Genomic DNA, 10,994 nt, shown 5'->3' on the forward strand with positions numbered 1-10,994 from the left:
AAGCGCTCAGCTTCAATATTTCACAATCCCAAGCTAACCCCTTATTCATAAAGATTCGCACGGTAGACGTAAAAACTTAAAAACAAAAGGTTAATGCTCGTGCTAACGACAATATTGTGAATACTCTAATTTGCCACAAATTGGATATATAATATAGCTTTACAATGATTATGGCACAAATCATGTCAAGTACAACTTATTAAAAGTCCCGCCTTGTATTCTACAAAAAATGTTGTTAATTTAATGCAATATTTAAGCAAAGAGGACACAACAGTGTAAAACATATGCGTTTAATTACTACGAGATAGCTGCACAAGTTTTGATGAAGTTTAGTTGTATTTAGTACAATAGGTTTGCAATATTACACACTTTAAGGGCTTGTTCAAGATCGTGAGATCCTAATTTTTTTATTTGATGGGGCGAATGACATTTGTCAGGTTCGGTGTTTTTTAAAACGAAAGATGAATTGGTATGCTCTGTATATATGACACTTCACATTTTATTTAAGTTACTGCGTATTGCTAAATACGGTTATCAGAATGAAGAAAATTTTCATGCCGTTTGACTGGAAACTATAAAATAATTGCTATTGTTTTTACATCATAAACTGTCTATATGTAGTAAGAGAGTACGTAATATGTAAAATACAGTGATTTTCTCATGAAAAATATATCAAAAAATTAGACTAGGTTGGGGAATGTACTGTTGTGCATGTATCTGTGGCAACTCGTACCCCCGGCCTTGTTATTCAATTTTGTGTACTGTACACCGGAAAGAAAAAAGTTTAGAAACAGACAGTGTGTTATTTTAATAATGTATATTCTATCAAAGATCATAAAAACAAATCTTAGTTTAATTTCACCAATTTTACCATAAGCAGAGGCTAAGTAGCAAGCAAGTAGCTAAGCGAGCTCACGCAAAGGTTACGATCTAAAACAGTTGGGGGTCCTACCACACAAAGTTGTCGTCAGAAGAGTCACTTTTAAAATCACTGTCGTCACTTTTAAAATCACTGTCGTCACTTTTAAAATCACTGTCACCTTTTTTAAGTTGGTAACCAAAACAACCTCTTTCTTCACATTCGTTATTTTAATACAAATATCCATTCTGGTGGCACTGGGTTGCGTTAAAAACCTGAAACTTTCTCAGTTTGAACTTCTGCTAACCAAAAGCATGGCTCAACCAGCGTCCTTCACAAACTCATTAGTAATGTTTGGGAGCGTTGCTGATTACTCCGCGAAGAGTGACAGTCGTCTCAGGCTTTTAGGGCTACATTTCTTGTGATGAAAATAGACCGAGATTGTCGTTAATAACCACTGTCAGTCACAGACTTGGAAACGGATTTGCTGTCAATGTCGTGGCATTTCATTGCTGTTTACTTTAATTATTTGGCAGTCTATACCTATATGCTGGACCAGATGCTTCAAACCAAACTAGTGAAGTTTCGGTTGAACGTGTTGATTTATGGACAAATAATAAGTTAGTAAAGGTACGGCTACACCAATGATATACAGCCCTCGTGGGGGCTGTATATCATGGGGGGCTGTACTATATCATTGGCTACACGTAAAAAAATTTTCGTTGGTTCCAATCGAAATCACGAAATGATTGAAACACAGAATGATTCTGCGCTGCTAGAATCATGCTAGCGAGCACGATTTCAGCAGCTTTTTGCAATTAGTATAGTCCAAGAGACGAATAATGACACGCAATAAAAGTATAAGTGCAATTCAACATAATACACACAATGCAACTGCTTAGATCGCATTATTGTATGTATTTATTGTTTGGACGCTATAGCTACAACTTGTTTATTTTTTAATTATATTTCCTTTTTAGCAGCAAAAGTTTTGTGGTAGAAAATGTTGCCATCTTTAGCGCAATCAAGTCGGTTGCATTGTATTTACTAAGCTGAATTTCCGTAATATTTTTCTTGCATGTCGCATTATGTTCTCGGACTACATAAATTTTAAAATTTGCTACAGCCGTGCTCGCTCACCAACGATAGCGCAACGTAAACAGTTACATCGTGTGTTCTATGTTGAATTGCTTTCGTACTGTTATTGTGTGTCACGATACATGTCTTGGACTATACTAATTGCTAACGCTGCTAGCATCGTGCTCGCTAATAATTTGTTTAATATGTTAAAAGCGTTTCGTCGACGAACTCGGCGGGCATGCACAGCTCAAATAATTCTGTAAATTTCGACTGATTAATTCTGCGTTTTTCGTGATTTCGGCCAGAACTCAGAACCAACAAAAAATTCGTCTCGTCTGTCACTTTTTAAATATCTCTGTCGTCGGGTCGTCAGAATCATCACAAAACATGGGAGGACCCCCACAGTTGTAAGAAAAGAGTACAAGAAAGTATCTTAGCAGAGATTATACAATATTAAAAAATGTATAGCAGAAACATTTTACATAATAAAAAATTTAACGTATGGGAAGGTATTGTAGGCTAGCTTACATTTGGTTTGGTTGAAAGCCAAATTTTTAGTAAAGTCTGAGACATAAAAAATCTTCAATACTTGGTCAAAATCTGATATACATGTAGATAAGATCATGAGTTTTTGCAAACCAAAGTGTAACTGAACTTGCTTGAATTGATAAGTTGCTTTCTTCTTTAGTAGAAACTAATTGCTATTGTTCATTGCCAAGCTTATTGTCATTTGCTTCATGTGTTGCTCATTTTTGCCTTCACAAACTAATTTATCACTGAGGATTAAATTGTCTGTGCTACCAGCATGTTCCTCTGTAAATCCTCAGTCATCATCCAATTAAGATAGTCACAATGTTTACAACTTTGAGTTAAAGTTTTTTGACAGAAGTAAATATGGAAAAAATATAAAATAATAAAAATAAAAAATAATTGAAAATATGGAATATATGTCAGCCAGTAATTTTCGGCATGACTTAACTTCAATCGAATAAGCAAAAAATTTTATAGTGAAAGAGTAATAATTGCTTTACAAGCAGTCAAAGGGTTGAGGTAATGCGCATAGTCAAGTTATTTATTGTGGCTTATTGTTAGTTTGGTAGATTGCCATAAGTCAATTTTTTGGTTAGAATGGGTTTTGTCTATTTAGGTGAATTGAATTAAACCGATTTATTTAAAGGTTGACTTTCAACAAAATTCACATTACAGTTATTTGATATCAAAAGATTCACCATGTCTTACTCTGTTGTGTTGTAGGTACAAAATATGTGGGAATGTGATTACTAACTCTTAAAAGGTCAAAAACGAACAGTTAATCGCAGCCACACGAGACCGCTGTAGTTTGGATTCTCTTTCCAAAATGGCTCAAATGTGACGTAGTTGTTGGAGATGGTTTCTGTTTACACTTTCATGCAACCTTATTCGTCGAAGTATTTTCACAAATATACTTCACGCATTCAATAAAACCATGTCTATTGTTATAGACAACGCGTTTATTTTATCATCATTGTAATGCTGTCACTTTTAGCGCTGATATCTTATAACTTACTGTAAAAATTCGTTAAACTTTTTAACCTTAGCTCGAAGGAGTGCATATCATTGTCTAATAATCATGACGAGCCTGTTGGTCACCTGTGATAATCGAACAGTGCTGCAAAAATTATTTTCGAAGTGTTGGGTCACATGATCAGATTACGACTTGACGATTAGTTCAAGCCGAAACAAAACTGTAAAGTAGCGAGCATCTATATTTGATACGGGGTCTTCGGTAAAACCCGAAGTGTTTGTCATAAACTAGTGCTACGATACGTTTATATTGAGCTTTTTATTGGCCTTTCAATTCACGTGAGAACATCACGTGACAAGACAATAACCAAACTATCAAGACTACATCAGAGAAATAAAGAGATTCCGATCTACGGCGGCTTTTCGTTTTTGAGCTTTTAATTAAGAGCTTGTAATCACATTTCCACATATTTGGCACCTACAACACAACAGAGTAAGACATGGTGAATCTTTTGATACCAAATAACTGTAATGTGAATTTTGTTGAAAGTCAACCTTCAAGTTTGCATAGCTAACTAATTGAGAATTGAATTGTGGTGTCTCACTCTTAAATACGGAATTTAATTGATTCTCACACAGTGATTCTCTTTGATGCAAAAGAGTCAGGAATTTAATTGCTAATTTCTTGATGAAAGTCATTTTTCAAAGCTTTATGAACATTCAGCATAAGTGAGCTGTGGGTGTTGTATTGGTAGGATTTCCAAATCAGACGTTTATCATACATGTATGTTCGTAGTTGAGGCATAACAATAAATTACTCAAATAGTCAAAAATACACCCTTGCAACACTAACATAACAAAATAAGTTACATGTTAATTAGTTTGGGAATTTTGGTGTTAGGAAAGATTGCTCGAAGCTTTCACCTTGGAAACTATTTTTAAATTGTTGACATATGTTGAATGCCACCAGCTTGTTTCAGCATCTATCAACCATATATACGCCTATAAAATTGTTTTCATGATTATTATTTGCTGCTTATCATACATAGTAATTCTGATTCTCTGTTAAGACTTATTTGCTTGTCTTCATATTTTATGAAACCTTGCAGTATGCGTAGCCGAATTCTTACATTTTAGTTGACAGCGGAGAAGCAGTGTTAAGCACTAGTTAGTGTTAAGCACTTAAATGGATGAGACAGGAATTGACCCTACTAAATTTAATGTAGTTTGAATGTTTTGTTAAAAGTATTATCTTTAATTTCTGCTTTAAACTATTATCGACCAGCTAGCTTCAGGCTAAGAATATTTGTACAATATTAGAAATTGTTAGTCTGCCACTCACAGACGCTATGGTTGTGTTTTGTATATACAGTGAAACTCAGATAACTCGCCCTCGGATAGCTCAAACACATGGTTAACTCACACGGATTTGTTTGGTCCGTTCCCACGCAATGATAAATTGCTTTAGATAACTCGACCTTAACTTTGTTAACTCGAACAGTTTTTTACCCAACGGCTACCGAAACGGTTGTTATCGCTTTAGAATATCACTATTCTAAGCCATAGAGATAAACAACAACTTTTAGTAGTTCTTAGGCATCATTATTACCACTATCGGCAAAATATTTTCGTTAACGACTTTTCTAAAGGTTTGCAAAAAATTAAAATTTACCAAACATCCGCTTGGGGATAGCCCTCCGCAAGCAAGGAAAAGCGAAGTAACCTTCAGATGAACTTTAAAAAAAATCAGCAAAACTGTTTTTTGTTAAAACGCTCAAAAGAAAAATATGTCTTTTTTCCAAGTTTCAACCGCGATCAGGTTTTGCCTATTTTCATCTGAAAACGTCCTGGCAGTCACATCACCTAAAACAAACAAATGAATCTCAAGTAATAAAAGGAAAATATTTATACTTTCTGATGAAAATTGTTAAAATATTACATGAGCGTGGATGCTTTGACTCAAGAACTTCCTGGTGTGGCTGCCTATCTTGATGATCTCATCATAGTTGCAAGCACAGAAAAAGAACATTGGGATGACCTAAAGCGGGTACTAGTGAAACTGCAAGAACACGGTTTCCGTGTAAGGTTTGACAAATGTCAGTTTTTCCAAAACTCTGTATAGTACTTAGGCCATGTTATTGACAAGCAAGGTAAACGCCCTTCTGTTTCATCCATCGCTGCCCATGAACAGCTACTTGCGCCCCAAGATGTTCAGCAATTGAAAGCATTCATTGGAAAAATACCCTACTAGGGTCGATTTATTCTTAATATGGCAGACAAAGCAGCACCACTGTACTATTTACTCAGAGCCATTGTACCACATGTCTGGATTGACTCTTACCAGCATTTGTTCATCTAACTTATAGATGATGATGGTTTCTAGTATGACATGAAGTACAAGGACACATCTAGACATTCTAAAGCTGATGCATTGTCTCGACTACCACCTGGTCCTGGCAGCCAGTTTGATTCTGCGGAAGAGGTGGTGAGCCAAGAAGTTTCACATATGCTGAGAGAAGAATTAGAAACATGGCCAATAGACTATGCTGATCCAACAGTCCACTAAACAGGATCCTACACTTCCAACTGTCTCCAAATGAATTTCCGAAAGATGGCCTATAAACAAACCCGAAGGGAAAGAATTTTACCAATTTTTGGAGCACAGAGACTCCTTTACCATTCAAGACAGCGTGGTTCTCATTCAGAGAGATGCCAATTGCAGATTTGTTGTACCCAAGGCACTGCAACACTACACACACTAACACTCTGCACACATCCCACTGCGGAGGAATGAAAATAAAGTGGCTGGCTAGCCGTTACATATGGTGAGATTCAATTAAGTCTGACATTGAGGCAATGACAGGCTCGTGTGACGTATGTAGACAGCAAACCCCTGCGTTTCCACAGCACTACACTGCATGGCCTGCATCAGAAGAGCCCTGGAATCGCATTCACTTAGATTTCACCGGGCCATTTAGACTCAAGATGTGGCTTTTGTGTATTGACGCATTCTTGAAGTTTCCTTATGATGGCATGATGGACATTAGACAGACTACAACCTAGCCAACAGTTCATGTGCTCAAAGATATATTTAGCTTGGTGGGCCTACCAAAAACAATTGTTACAGGCAACAGCCCATAATTTGCATCTAAAGAGTTTGAGGAGTTCTTTAGCCAAAAGTTCATACAACATGTCACCTCTCCTGCTTACCATCCATCTTCTAATGGCGAAGCCGAATGCTTTGTACAAACGTTCTAGAAAACAGTGGAAAAAATCTGCGTGAGAGGAATTCAGCTAAAGGACAGTGTTTGTCTTGCCCTTGCTACCTACAGAATGTTCCCTCACCCAAGCCTTAACTGGAAAACCGCTTCAGAAATGTTGCATTGATGACAACCAATATGCCTACTCTCCCTACTAAATCCAAAAAATAATGCTGCTGCTCATGTATCTAAGAACACGACCACCTCAAACTCTTCACAGTTTGCAGTAGATTCTTTGATATATGCTCGCAGTCATCTGGCCCTAAATGGATTCCAGGTCAAGTCGTTTCTAGAGTGAGCTCTGCAATCTTTATGATATCTACTGATAAAGGACTTTGGAAAAGACGTTCAAACTAACTTCAAATTCACATGTCAAAAACTAGCATATCTAGTGCTACTCCTGCACCAGTTGACCTGGATTAAAAAGTCTTCTGGCCAGCCTGACAGTAACTTGATACCTAATAGACGATACCCCCTTCGTGTTAGGAAAGCGCCTGAGCGATACCAACCATAAACTTATAACTTGTGTGGGAGGAGTGTCTTATATATTCCTATTTAGTTAATCAGCTTGCAAGTAGGTTATTTGCTGTTTTTCTTTTAGTAGTCTTTGTTGACTCATAATTTTTCCTACTTTTAACACCTGCACGATTTGCCGCATACTCTCTCTCGTCACGTTGAGCTTGTATTGCTAACATGCATGATACACCTTTAAAGAAATTACCAAAGAAAGCTTCTCCACTTGTAAACATAACACTAAAATTTAGCTGTCTAGCAGCCATATTCGCACACAACTATAATACACACCACAACTAACTATAGCACTGCTACGAAAATGCTACTCCACTACCAATACAACGTGACAACACAAACCTATAAATAACAATCTCCTACCCGAACAACGCTACAAAACACAATAGCGTTATTAATTAATATTACCACCCTTCAATGATATAATAGAACAACACAGTATAATAACACCCCTCAATTGATATAATTTAATGACACAGTATCCTGTCTACGACGCCATGCTAAATAACGTGCTGGTACATACCTGGTTACAACTCTGTACAATAAGAGCTCCCCTGAAGTCCTGTGTAACTTATATGCCAATAGCACCAAAAAGCCAATAAAGCCCTGAATCCTATACTGTTAATCTGATCGCTTCAACACAATTGCGATAAACATTGTTAGACTATATAAGATCTCAAAACTCGATAACACACCAACAATCATCCATGGCCTACCAACGAAGGAGACATCGATTTTTTCACGATATCGATAGATAAAGATATTTGAAAGCTTTTAAAAATGGAAGTGAAATTTCTGGTCTGATGCTTTGTGCAAGAATTAAAGTAATTGGTTGACGCTGTTACCTAGAAACAGCATTTGTAAACACAGCCATGTGAATGCCGATATTCCAGCCGTTAGGGTTTCTGACGCACCCTACCAAATGCTGAATAGCAGTCATTAGGGTTCAAAGGATTAAATACTGTATTTGGATTTTCAACCTTTTCCAAAATTGTACCACGAAAATTGTGTCGAATGCTCATGCTTTACTAATACTCTTCTACTAAATAAGTTCTTACTAATACGTTCTGCTAATAATTGTTATTACTAGTTTTTTGTACTCAACTATTTCTTACAAGCTGTAGGTTTGCATATCTTGTAAAAACTTCGAGCAAGCCAAATTTCTGCCCATCAGGTTACCTGCATGATCAAAATATTTTAGAAGAGTTCTCATTCATTTTAGTGTGGCAAATAAGCTAACATTGCTGCAACTGTGCTAACATTGTCGCAAGGTTGACATAGAGTGCCCCAAGCTAACTTGGGCACTTTATGTCAACCTCACGAATAAGGGCTATAGTGAAACTTTCTTTTTCATTTTTCATTTCCTTTTGCTATTTCATCCACTAGTAATTCTCAGCTAAAATTGCTATTGGTTAACTTATTGCGATATTAGCAACATGTCCAGTTTCAAACGAGCAGATCCAAAATTTATGTGTAGCTTCTTAAGGTTATCATTGCAAATAATCTTAATTAAAAAAAATGCTAGTAGATTAATTAAATTGCATGTGACAGTTTTTTCCTTTTTACTATCTAGTCAATACAGCAACTCACATTAAACTCTGAAAATTATATGCTAGTTTAGACGATTAATTTTAAGAATTTAAACTTAGCTGTTGCTGTGTGATCTTTTTACACATCAAAATATTGGTCCATATTACAATCAAATTGGAGTTTCAACCAAATTAAAAGTATTTCTAATTAATTGTTCAGTTCCACAGAATGAGATGTTCTTGAAACAAGCTCAAAGGCTAATTTCAAGGTTGCTGTTGTTTCGTTATTGTCTTCGGATACTACCGAGTAGTTGTTAAATAACACTATCAGTGTTGTATTGTGTTGCCTTTAGGTACCAAATATTTTTTTAAAAAGATCTAAAGCCGAGAAGATCAGCAAATAACCAAGATGCTAAAAGTAATGTTACCAACTTGAATACCAGTATGAGTTTTAATATGGTCGGATTAACATTTCTGATGTTTGAGTTGCGCTCTAGGAACATCTTTAATAAAGAGTTATGGTCAGTTAATTGGTGGAGAAACATGTTTTTCAAGTCTATACTCACAAAAAGCAAGTCTGCAGACAAACTACCGAACCCATCATTTGCAATTATTAGTTTTAACTATGGACAGATGTAACAGAAATTTAGTTTAGCAACGCACAAAACTATCTTGGTGTTTAGGAGGAGTAATTTTTCATAGACTAGCATGTGGTCTTACTCGTGTGGCAGACAACTTAGTGCTATCTACTTGGACTCTTTTGAATGCTGGCTATTATAAAGAAGATTGATGTCTAAGATTAACGTGTGACTAACGGTATGTCTAGGCATGATTTTGGTATAATACATGTATGTAGCCTAAATGATTATCGGCACAGGCATATGCACTTATATTTCTACCCGTTTGATGTGGATACGATTCGTCAGTTGAAACTGGAAAGATTCAGTGAAATTTAACAAGACAAGTCAAAGTTTTAGGCACTCATTCTTTTATAGTAGCTAACCTTGCAGTCCAACTACTCACGGACATTGTTTGGGAGCCAGATGCCTGGTTTGAGTTTCTAACTTGCTGCTTGCGCACTCAAACTCGCAAAGATTTGCGGTGGCAGGATTCTGGACATTTACACTGGGACAACGGCAGCCTGCTTGAACTAATTCACATTGAATAACCCATTAAAAGCTACCCTACTCGCAAGAAACTATTGTCACTAACAATCATCAAGTAAAACAAATTAAAACTGGAATAATTTCTTTGCATCAAATATGTATCTGACCGCATATGGATAAACCATGTCTAATTCTACTATCATCAAATTTTGATGCGATATATGTCAATAAATTAATCAATCCTTCTTTGCCATTGTGTGCGTGTGTTAGTCTTTGTGAACTCTATGCGTTTCCACGTTGTTTGGTTGATTTTATCCACACTTCAGATGAATATGCTCAGTGCCTTCTACTAGGCCGTCAAACAGTATTTGGTTTCAAAACTGTGTCTGGTACCTGAGAACCAGCCTCTTAAACCCATCTGATTAAAAACTTGAGAATGCACCTTTGCATGCATTAAGGACAATTGCCCTCAACGAATGCGTACATGAATTGTTGTTGTGAAAGCGTTGTAGTAACTTGTGTAGAACATGCCACGAGCCGCATGCCACGGGCTATCTGATTGAGATTCACATCACTCTTAAGCAATGCCGGGCTTGTGAATGCCGAGCAATGCTAGGCACTCATAATTTCAAAGTTACGAGCCCGATATTTTTTTACTCTAGGTTTCATCATTTGTACTTTGATCTGTAGCTCTCTTTTCCGACATCCACCTCGTATAACACCCTTTGCGTATGTGCTGCCGATGCAGCCAAACCCAGGCAGTATGTTTTCAAATCTTTAAAAAACAACTCATGTGCTTGCAGTTCCTGTGGTCATTCTTTTAAGAGTTTTTGCCTAACTCATTTTCACCAAGATAACTGTAAGCCAGGGTTGGAAAAAACCATGGTTTTTCAAAAAACCAGTTTTTTTGTTTAAACCGGTTTTTATGGTTTAAACCGGTTTTTATGGTTTTTATAATTTTACTAAGGTTTTTGCAATTTTAAATCTAATTAACATCACTTACTATAGCTGCATGATTGAGTATTGAACATACATAAGTGAAATCATCTGTTATAAAAATGGTACTGTGGGAGGTGTTATGGGAAAAAAGAGAAAAAACATGAAAATTTCAGATGGAGTCTTTAATCAA

The sequence above is a fragment of the Watersipora subatra genome, chromosome 3, assembly GCF_963576615.1.
Source record: "Watersipora subatra chromosome 3, tzWatSuba1.1, whole genome shotgun sequence".
Classification (NCBI taxonomy): Eukaryota; Metazoa; Bryozoa; class Gymnolaemata; order Cheilostomatida; family Watersiporidae; genus Watersipora; species Watersipora subatra.